This window comes from Cardiocondyla obscurior, linkage group LG02 (genome assembly GCF_019399895.1).
Source record: "Cardiocondyla obscurior isolate alpha-2009 linkage group LG02, Cobs3.1, whole genome shotgun sequence".
Taxonomy (NCBI): Eukaryota; Metazoa; Arthropoda; class Insecta; order Hymenoptera; family Formicidae; genus Cardiocondyla; species Cardiocondyla obscurior.
Window position 1 is genome coordinate 4,501,071 of NC_091865.1, and position 12,228 is coordinate 4,513,298.

General features: G+C 32.5%; 1 protein-coding gene across 8 annotated transcripts in view; it reads left to right on the forward strand.

Moving 5' to 3' along the window:
• Ttll5 (Tubulin tyrosine ligase-like 5) overlaps positions 1-12,228 on the forward strand; it is a 98,842-nt gene that overhangs the window by 28,876 nt on the left and 57,738 nt on the right. For 2 of the 8 annotated variants that reach the window (XR_011547283.1, XR_011547284.1), the window contains one exon: positions 183-1,096. The exons of the other annotated variants lie outside the window; for them this stretch is intronic. The gene's annotated coding sequence lies outside the window, so the exon portion shown is untranslated. Of the gene's footprint in view, positions 1-182; positions 1,097-12,228 lie in introns of those variants that run through there. 8 annotated transcript variants of the gene reach the window in all.

Sequence of the window (12,228 nt, forward strand, 5' to 3'; positions counted from 1 at the left end):
AACAAATATAGGTATTTTGCCCCATTACTTGTACGGCACTTTCGCTATTAAAAATATTATATATCATAGGTTTTTCGCCCGATTACTTGTACGGCACTCTTTTTCGACAAAATCATATATCATAGGTTTTTCGCCCGATTACTTGTACGGCACTCCTTTTTCGACAAAGTCATATATTAAAGGTTTTTCGCCCGATTACTTGTACGGCACTCTTTTTTGACAAAATCATATATCAATGGTTTTTCGCCAGATTACTTGTACGGCACTTCGTTTTGTCAAAACAAATATTATAGGTATTTTGCCCAATCAATAGGCACGGTAGTGCCTCGCGATAAGTATAGGCGCAGCGTACTACCTGCCTATATTTACGCGAAACCCATTTTAAGAAATTTGTACATATTTTGATCTCGACAATGGCTGAACCAATCGCTTTCTACATAGGTTCATTGTGTAGATTAGGGTCGATTTATATAATAAAAGTATTTTTATTTTTTCGCTACGTTTTCTACTAACAAAGATATCGCGATGTAAAATTTGCTTGCAAGAGTAAAATCTTATTTTATCTTTAACGTCGTCGACGACGAAAATGTCTTTTTCGTTTTTGCGCCGTTAGATGGTGTGGATTGATTTATCGACTTTGCTTCATTTATCGACTGTCTTTATTGATGTGTCAGTTTAGTGGTAATGAGTGATGAGTGATGATCTCGTAATAAATAAAAAAATAATAAAGTAAACGTAAGTTGTCATACGATCGGTATTAAGATCAAAAGTTTGAGTAATGGCAATCAAGTATTAAAACAAGGTATTTACTAATAATTCAGGAGATGGATTAAAGTTATTCCTGGAAGATGCGATAATTGATAAACATGATGTGTGAACATACTTATTAACGTTTTGATTTATTGTAAATTTATTGTATTTAATGTAATTTACTTTCAAAAATTTATTCAATGTATTTATATGTAATTTACTTTCAAAAATTTTTTATTAATGTATTTAATTATCAATGTATTTAATTACAAACTAAAATGTAATTAACGTAGTATAGTATATACAAAAAGGTATTTAATATAAAAAATATATATAATATAAATAATGTATTTGATTAACATGCTAATAAACATATATATATTTATTTCCGATAAGAATCGGTTAATTTTTTTTTTATAAATACTATGTACTATGTATTTAATTATCAAAAATTTAAACAACGTACTCCGATATGTAATTTACTTTAAAAAATTTTAATTAATGTATTTAATTATATTTAATTACAAACTAAAAAACCAAACTAAAATAAAAAAACAAATTAAAATTCATAATGTGAGACAATAGTTTTTATTTACATTTGATTATATTACATTTTACTTAAAATTGACATGTAATTAACGAAGTTTTTATAAATAGTATGTATTTAATCATCAACAATTTAATCGTATTCCGATATAAATCGGTTAATCTTTCTTACATTGAAACAGCTAATGTGTAATTAATGAAATTTTTTAATCAATATATTTTTTTAATTTAAAAAATTTAATTGTATCATATTTAATCAAAAAAAGAACAAACTAAAATTAAAAAAAAACAAACTAAAATTAACAATATTAAATAAATAAAAGTTACAAGAACTAGTCACATATCATTTAAATGAAATACGCAGTTATATAAAATTAAAATAAAAAATGCGTAAATTTGTAAAAAAATAAGAAACTAAGTATAAAATAAAATTAATATAAAAGAAAAAAACTAAGTATAAAATAAAATTAATATAAAAGAAAAAAAACTAAGGTATAAAAATTAATTAATTAAAAATGTACATTTTGTAGAGGTTGCCGCGACCTCTTCGTCCACCACGACCTCGCCCGCCACCGCGAGTGTGCATGTTTTGTCCAGCTCGTTTCCAGCGTGGAGCTAAAAAAAATTAATATATATGTTTTTAATAAAAAATCAAGAAATACGGTAGTACTTCATGCCAAATGCCAAATGTACTTACGTCTATTTAATTTTTGCTCTAAAAGTTCGATCCTTTTTTTTAACTCTGCGTTTTCTTGCGCAAGGGTCGCGACTTCCCCTGCATTCGCCGCGGTTCCGGCTCTTTCTCGATTGATATCGGCGAAGGCTAATTGCTCCTCACGACGAGGAGACGATTGCCTTTGGGCAATCGCCACATCATCGCGAGGAGGAAGTTGTCTTGACGGCCCAGGCTGAACGTCTTCAAAATCCATTTTTCCAAATGATAATCTGTAATATAATATATAATAAAATATAAAATAAAAAACAAAATAAAAAGTAAAATATTAAAAAAATAATAATTACTTACGTAAAAATGAAATTTTCGTCGTTTAATATGACGTCTAAAGATTCTATTTCTTCGTTCGTTTTGTTTTGACTTCTTGCCATCTCACTAAGGACTGTTGAAAATTATTAAAAACAGAGTAAACGTATTTTTCAAATTGATATAGATGTCGGTTGTTATTAATCGCATAAAGGCGAGTTTACAATTTTGTAACGCTATTACACTTGCGAACTATTAATACACTACTGCTCGTGCGGAGACATTGGCTGCCGCGTCTGATTGGTTGTCGCTATTGGGCCGTGATTCTCCAATTCGGTGACAGGAACCAACATATAATATCTCAGCTGTAGTTACACTGTAACCATCATTACAATAAACGGTGACAATACAACGCGTGGAGGCAATTGAAACTTTATGCGATTGTTAAACGGTGACAATACAACACGTGGAGGCAATCGAAACTTTATGCGATTGTTAAACGGTGACGAGATCGGCTGCGCCGGGTAAAAGGCAATTCAACTTGAATTTTGCCCAATTACTTGTACGGCACTTTCGCTATTAAAAATATCATATATCATAGGATTTTCGCCAGATTATTTGTACGGCACTCCTTTTCGACAAAATCATATATCAAAGGTTTTTTGCCCGATTACTTGTACGGCACTCCCTCTTGACAAAATCATACATCAAAGGTTTGTCGCCCGATTACTTGTACGGCACTCCGTTTTGTCAAAACAAATATTATAGGTATTTTGCCCCATTATTTGTACTACACTCTCGCTATTAAAAATATCATATATTAAAGGTTTTTCGCCCGATTACTTGTACGGCACTTTTTTTCGACAAAATAATATATCTAATGTTTTTCGCCCGATTACTTGTACGGCACTCCTTTTCGACAAAGTCATATATCAAAGGTTTTTCGCCCGATTACTTGTACGGCACTCCCTCTTGACAAAATCATATATCAATGGTTTTCGCCAGATTACTTGTACGGCACTTCGTTTTGTCAAAACAAATATGATAGGTATTTTGCCCAATTACTTGTACGCCACTTTCGCTAGTAAAAATATTATATATCATAGGTTTTTCGCCCGATTACTTGTACGGCACTCCTTTTCGACAAAGTCATATATCAAAGGTTTTTCGCCCGATTACTTGTACGGCACTTTTTTTCAAAAGAGTCATATATTAAAGGTTTTTCGCCCGATTACTTGTACGGCACTTCCTTTTGACAAAATCATATATCAATGGTTTTTGCCAGATTACTTGTACGGCACTCCGTTTTGTCAAAACAAATATTATAAGTATTTTGCTCAATTACTTGTACGGCACTCTCGCTATTAAAAATATTATATATCATAGGTTTTTCGCCCGATTACTTGTACGGCACTCCCTCTTGACAAAATTATATATCAATGGTTTTTCGCCCGATTACTTGTACGGCACTCCGTTTTGTCAAAACAAATATTATAGGTATTTTGCCAAATTACTTGTACGGCACTTCTTTTCGACAAAATTATATATCAATGGTTTTTCGCCCGATTACTTGTACGGCACTCCTTTTCGACAAAATTATATATCAATGGTTTTTCGCCCGATTACTTGTACGGCACTCCCTTTTGACAAAATCATATATTAAAGGTTTTTCGCCCGATTACTTGTACGGCACTCTTTTTTGACAAAAACATATATTAATGGTTTTTCGCCCGATTACTTGAACGGCACTCGTGTTTTGAATAGTTGTATAACATTAGTTTTTCGCTTGATTATTTGTACGGCACTTTTTTTCGACACAATCATATATTAATAGTTTTTTGCCCGATTACTTTTACGGCACTTTCTCTTGACAAAGTCGTATATCAAAGGCTTTTTGCCCGTTTACTTGTACGGTACTCCGTTTTGTCAAAACAAATATTATAGGTATTTTGCCCCATTATTTGTATTACACTCTCGCTATTAAAAATATCATATATTAAAGGTTCTTCGCCCGATTACTTGTACGGCACCTTGTTTTGTCAAAACAATTATTATAGGTATTTTGCCCCATTACTTGTACGGCACTTTCGCTATTAAAAATATTATATATCAAAGGTTTTTCGCCCGATTACTTGTACGGCACTCCTTTTCGACAAATTAATATATCTAATGTTTTTCGCCCGATTACTTGTACGGCACTCTTTTTCGACAAAGTCATATATTAAAGGTTTTTCGCCCGATTACTTGTACGGCACTCCCTTTTGACAAAATCATATATCAATGGTTTTCGCCAGATTACTTGTACGGCACTCCGTTTTGTCAAAACAAATATTATAGGTATTTTGCTCAATTACTTGTACGGCACTCTCGCTCTTAAAAATATTATATATCATAGGTTTTTCGCCCGATTACTTGTACGGCACTCCCTCTTGACAAAATTATATATCAATGGTTTTTCGCCCGATTACTTGTACGGCACTCCGTTTTGTCAAAACAAATATTATAGGTATTTTGCCCCATTACTTGTACGGCACTTCTTTTCGACAAAATTATATATCAATGGTTTTTCGCCCGATTACTTGTACGGCACTCCTTTTCGACAAAGTCATATATCAAAGGTTTTTCGCCCGATTACTTGTACGGCACTCTTTTTTGACAAAATCATATATCAATGGTTTTTCGCCCGATTACTTGTACGGCACTCCGTTTTGTCAAAACAAATATAGGTATTTTGCCCAATTACTTGTACGGCACTTTCGCTATTAAAAATATTATATATCATAGATTTTTCGCCCGATTACTTGTACGGCACTCTTTTTTGACAAAATCATATATCATAGGTTTTTCGCCCGATTAATTGTACGGCACTCCCTTTTGACAAAATTATATATCAATAATTTTTCGCCCGATTACTTGTACGGCACTCCGTTTTGTCAAAACAAATATTATAGGTATTTTGCCCCATTATTTGTATTACACTCTCGCTATTAAAAATATCATATATTAAAGGTTTTTCGCCCGATTACTTGTACGGCACTTCCTTTTGACAAAATCATATATCAATGGTTTTTGCCAGATTACTTGTACGGCACTCCGTTTTGTCAAAACAAATATTATAAGTATTTTGCTCAATTACTTGTACGGCACTCTCGCTATTAAAAATATTATATATCATAGGTTTTTCGCCCGATTACTTGTACGGCACTCCCTCTTGACAAAATTATATATCAATGGTTTTTCGCCCGATTACTTGTACGGCACTCCGTTTTGTCAAAACAAATATTATAGGTATTTTGCCAAATTACTTGTACGGCACTTCTTTTCGACAAAATTATATATCAATGGTTTTTCGCCCGATTACTTGTACGGCACTCCTTTTCGACAAAATTATATATCAATGGTTTTTCGCCCGATTACTTGTACGGCACTCCCTTTTGACAAAATCATATATTAAAGGTTTTTCGCCCGATTACTTGTACGGCACTCTTTTTTGACAAAAACATATATTAATGGTTTTTCGCCCGATTACTTGAACGGCACTCGTGTTTTGAATAGTTGTATAACATTAGTTTTTCGCTTGATTATTTGTACGGCACTTTTTTTCGACACAATCATATATTAATAGTTTTTTGCCCGATTACTTTTACGGCACTTTCTCTTGACAAAGTCGTATATCAAAGGCTTTTTGCCCGTTTACTTGTACGGTACTCCGTTTTGTCAAAACAAATATTATAGGTATTTTGCCCCATTATTTGTATTACACTCTCGCTATTAAAAATATCATATATTAAAGGTTCTTCGCCCGATTACTTGTACGGCACCTTGTTTTGTCAAAACAATTATTATAGGTATTTTGCCCCATTACTTGTACGGCACTTTCGCTATTAAAAATATTATATATCAAAGGTTTTTCGCCCGATTACTTGTACGGCACTCCTTTTCGACAAATTAATATATCTAATGTTTTTCGCCCGATTACTTGTACGGCACTCTTTTTCGACAAAGTCATATATTAAAGGTTTTTCGCCCGATTACTTGTACGGCACTCCCTTTTGACAAAATCATATATCAATGGTTTTCGCCAGATTACTTGTACGGCACTCCGTTTTGTCAAAACAAATATTATAGGTATTTTGCTCAATTACTTGTACGGCACTCTCGCTCTTAAAAATATTATATATCATAGGTTTTTCGCCCGATTACTTGTACGGCACTCCCTTTTGACAAAATTATATATCAATGGTTTTTCGCCCGATTACTTGTACGGCACTCCGTTTTGTCAAAACAAATATTATAGGTATTTTGCCCCATTACTTGTACGGCACTTCTTTTCGACAAAATTATATATCAATGGTTTTTCGCCCGATTACTTGTACGGCACTCCTTTTCGACAAAGTCATATATCAAAGGTTTTTCGCCCGATTACTTGTACGGCACTCTTTTTTGACAAAATCATATATCAATGGTTTTTCGCCCGATTACTTGTACGGCACTCCGTTTTGTCAAAACAAATATAGGTATTTTGCCCAATTACTTGTACGGCACTTTCGCTATTAAAAATATTATATATCATAGATTTTTCGCCCGATTACTTGTACGGCACTCTTTTTTGACAAAATCATATATCATAGGTTTTTCGCCCGATTAATTGTACGGCACTCCCTTTTGACAAAATTATATATCAATAATTTTTCGCCCGATTACTTGTACGGCACTCCGTTTTGTCAAAACAAATATTATAGGTATTTTGCCCCATTATTTGTATTACACTCTCGCTATTAAAAATATCATATATTAAAGGTTTTTCGCCCGATTACTTGTACGGCACTTCTTTTCGACAAAATAATATATCTAATGTTTTTCGCCCGATTACTTGTACGGCACTCCTTTTCGACAAAGTCATATATCAAAGGTTTTTCGCCCGATTACTTGTACGGCACTCCCTTTTGACAAAATCATATATCAATGGTTTTCGCCAGATTACTTGTACGGCACTTCGTTTTGTCAAAACAAATATGATAGGTATTTTGCCCAATTACTTGTACGCCACTTTCGCTAGTAAAAATATTATATATCATAGGTTTTTCGTTCGATTACTTGTACGGCACTCCTTTTCGACAAAGTCATATATCAAAGGTTTTTCGCCCGATTACTTGTACGGCACTCTTTTTTGACAAAATCATATATCAATGGTTTTTCGCCCGATTACTTGTACGGCACTCCGTTTTGTCAAAACAAATATAGGTATTTTGCCCCATTACTTGTACGGCACTTTCGCTATTAAAAATATTATATATCATAGGTTTTTCGCCCGATTACTTGTACGGCACTTCCTTTTGACAAAATCATATATCAATGGTTTTTGCCAGATTACTTGTACGGCACTCCGTTTTGTCAAAACAAATATTATAAGTATTTTGCTCAATTACTTGTACGGCACTCTCGCTATTAAAAATATTATATATCATAGGTTTTTCGCCCGATTACTTGTACGGCACTCCCTCTTGACAAAATTATATATCAATGGTTTTTCGCCCGATTACTTGTACGGCACTCCGTTTTGTCAAAACAAATATTATAGGTATTTTGCCAAATTACTTGTACGGCACTTCTTTTCGACAAAATTATATATCAATGGTTTTTCGCCCGATTACTTGTACGGCACTCCTTTTCGACAAAATTATATATCAATGGTTTTTCGCCCGATTACTTGTACGGCACTCCCTTTTGACAAAATCATATATTAAAGGTTTTTCGCCCGATTACTTGTACGGCACTCTTTTTTGACAAAAACATATATTAATGGTTTTTCGCCCGATTACTTGAACGGCACTCGTGTTTTGAATAGTTGTATAACATTAGTTTTTCGCTTGATTATTTGTACGGCACTTTTTTTCGACACAATCATATATTAATAGTTTTTTGCCCGATTACTTTTACGGCACTTTCTCTTGACAAAGTCGTATATCAAAGGCTTTTTGCCCGTTTACTTGTACGGTACTCCGTTTTGTCAAAACAAATATTATAGGTATTTTGCCCCATTATTTGTATTACACTCTCGCTATTAAAAATATCATATATTAAAGGTTCTTCGCCCGATTACTTGTACGGCACCTTGTTTTGTCAAAACAATTATTATAGGTATTTTGCCCCATTACTTGTACGGCACTTTCGCTATTAAAAATATTATATATCAAAGGTTTTTCGCCCGATTACTTGTACGGCACTCCTTTTCGACAAATTAATATATCTAATGTTTTTCGCCCGATTACTTGTACGGCACTCTTTTTCGACAAAGTCATATATTAAAGGTTTTTCGCCCGATTACTTGTACGGCACTCCCTTTTGACAAAATCATATATCAATGGTTTTCGCCAGATTACTTGTACGGCACTCCGTTTTGTCAAAACAAATATTATAGGTATTTTGCTCAATTACTTGTACGGCACTCTCGCTCTTAAAAATATTATATATCATAGGTTTTTCGCCCGATTACTTGTACGGCACTCCCTCTTGACAAAATTATATATCAATGGTTTTTCGCCCGATTACTTGTACGGCACTCCGTTTTGTCAAAACAAATATTATAGGTATTTTGCCCCATTACTTGTACGGCACTTCTTTTCGACAAAATTATATATCAATGGTTTTTCGCCCGATTACTTGTACGGCACTCCTTTTCGACAAAGTCATATATCAAAGGTTTTTCGCCCGATTACTTGTACGGCACTCTTTTTTGACAAAATCATATATCAATGGTTTTTCGCCCGATTACTTGTACGGCACTCCGTTTTGTCAAAACAAATATAGGTATTTTGCCCAATTACTTGTACGGCACTTTCGCTATTAAAAATATTATATATCATAGATTTTTCGCCCGATTACTTGTACGGCACTCTTTTTTGACAAAATCATATATCATAGGTTTTTCACCCGATTAATTGTACGGCACTCCCTTTTGACAAAATTATATATCAATAATTTTTCGCCCGATTACTTGTACGGCACTCCGTTTTGTCAAAACAAATATTATAGGTATTTTGCCCCATTATTTGTATTACACTCTCGCTATTAAAAATATCATATATTAAAGGTTTTTCGCCCGATTACTTGTACGGCACTTCTTTTCGACAAAATAATATATCTAATGTTTTTCGCCCGATTACTTGTACGGCACTCCTTTTCGACAAAGTCATATATCAAAGGTTTTTCGCCCGATTACTTGTACGGCACTCCCTTTTGACAAAATCATATATCAATGGTTTTCGCCAGATTACTTGTACGGCACTTCGTTTTGTCAAAACAAATATGATAGGTATTTTGCCCAATTACTTGTACGCCACTTTCGCTAGTAAAAATATTATATATCATAGGTTTTTCGTACGATTACTTGTACGGCACTCCTTTTCGACAAAGTCATATATCAAAGGTTTTTCGCCCGATTACTTGTACGGCACTCTTTTTTGACAAAATCATATATCAATGGTTTTTCGCCCGATTACTTGTACGGCACTCCGTTTTGTCAAAACAAATATAGGTATTTTGCCCCATTACTTGTACGGCACTTTCGCTATTAAAAATATTATATATCATAGGTTTTTCGCCCGATTACTTGTACGGCACTCTTTTTCGACAAAATCATATATCATAGGTTTTTCGCCCGATTACTTGTACGGCACTTATTTTTGACAAAATTATATATCAATAATTTTTTGCCCGATTACTTGTACGGCACTCCGTTTTGTCAAAACAAATATTATAGGTATTTTGCCCCATTATTTGTATTACACTCTCGCTATTAAAAATATCATATATTAAAGGTTTTTCGCCCGATTACTTGTACGGCACTTCTTTTCGACAAAATAATATATCTAATGTTTTTCGCCCGATTACTTGTACGGCACTCTTTTTCGACAAAGTCATATATCAAAGGTTTTTCGCCCGATTACTTGTACGGCACTCCCTTTTGACAAAATCATATATCATAGGTTTTTCGCCCGATTACTTGTACGGCACTCCTTTTCGACAAAGTCATATATCAAAGGTTTTTTGCCCGATTACTTGTACGGCACTTTTTTTTGTCAAAATCATATATCAATGGTTTTTCGCCCGATTACTTGTACGGCACTCCCTTTTGACAAAATCATATATCATAGGTTTTTCGCCCGATTACTTGTACGGCACTCCTTTTCGACAAAGTCATATATCAAAGGTTTTTCGCCCGATTACTTGTACGGCACTCTTTTTTGACAAAATCATATATCAATGGTTTTTCGCCAGATTACTTGTACGGCACTTCGTTTTGTCAAAACAAATATTATAGGTATTTTGCCCAATCAATAGGCACGGTAGTGCCTCGCGATAAGTATAGGCGCAGCGTACTACCTGCCTATATTTACGCGAAACCCATTTTAAGAAATTTGTACATATTTTGATCTCGACAATGGCTGAACCAATCGCTTTCTACATAGGTTCATTGTGTAGATTAGGGTCGATTTATATAATAAAAGTATTTTTATTTTTTCGCTACGTTTTCTACTAACAAAGATATCGCGATGTAAAATTTGCTTGCAAGAGTAAAATCTTATTTTATCTTTAACGTCGTCGACGACGAAAATGTCTTTTTCGTTTTTGCGCCGTTAGATGGTGTGGATTGATTTATCGACTTTGCTTCATTTATCGACTGTCTTTATTGATGTGTCAGTTTAGTGGTAATGAGTGATGAGTGATGATCTCGTAATAAATAAAAAAATAATAAAGTAAACGTAAGTTGTCATACGATCGGTATTAAGATCAAAAGTTTGAGTAATGGCAATCAAGTATTAAAACAAGGTATTTACTAATAATTCAGGAGATGGATTAAAGTTATTCCTGGAAGATGCGATAATTGATAAACATGATGTGTGAACATACTTATTAACGTTTTGATTTATTGTAAATTTATTGTATTTAATGTAATTTACTTTCAAAAATTTATTCAATGTATTTATATGTAATTTACTTTCAAAAATTTTTTATTAATGTATTTAATTATCAATGTATTTAATTACAAACTAAAATGTAATTAACGTAGTATAGTATATACAAAAAGGTATTTAATATAAAAAATATATATAATATAAATAATGTATTTGATTAACATGCTAATAAACATATATATATTTATTTCCGATAAGAATCGGTTAATTTTTTTTTTATAAATACTATGTACTATGTATTTAATTATCAAAAATTTAAACAACGTACTCCGATATGTAATTTACTTTAAAAAATTTTAATTAATGTATTTAATTATATTTAATTACAAACTAAAAAAAACCAAACTAAAATAAAAAAAACAAATTAAAATTCATAATGTGAGACAATAGTTTTTTATTTACATTTGATTATATTACATTTTACTTAAAATTGACATGTAATTAACGAAGTTTTTATAAATAGTATGTATTTAATCATCAACAATTTAATCGTATTCCGATATAAATCGGTTAATCTTTCTTACATTGAAACAGCTAATGTGTAATTAATGAAATTTTTTAATCAATATATTTTTTTAATTTAAAAAATTTAATTGTATCATATTTAATCAAAAAAAGAACAAACTAAAATTAAAAAAAAACAAACTAAAATTAACAATATTAAATAAATAAAAGTTACAAGAACTAGTCACATATCATTTAAATGAAATACGCAGTTATATAAAATTAAAATAAAAAATGCGTAAATTTGTAAAAAAATAAGAAACTAAGTATAAAATAAAATTAATATAAAAGAAAAAAACTAAGTATAAAATAAAATTAATATAAAAGAAAAAAAACTAAGGTATAAAAATTAATTAATTAAAAATGTACATTTTGTAGAGGTTGCCGCGACCTCTTCGTCCACCACGACCTCGCCCGCCACCGCGAGTGTGCATGTTTTGTCCAGCTCGTTTCCAGCGTGGAGCTAAAAAA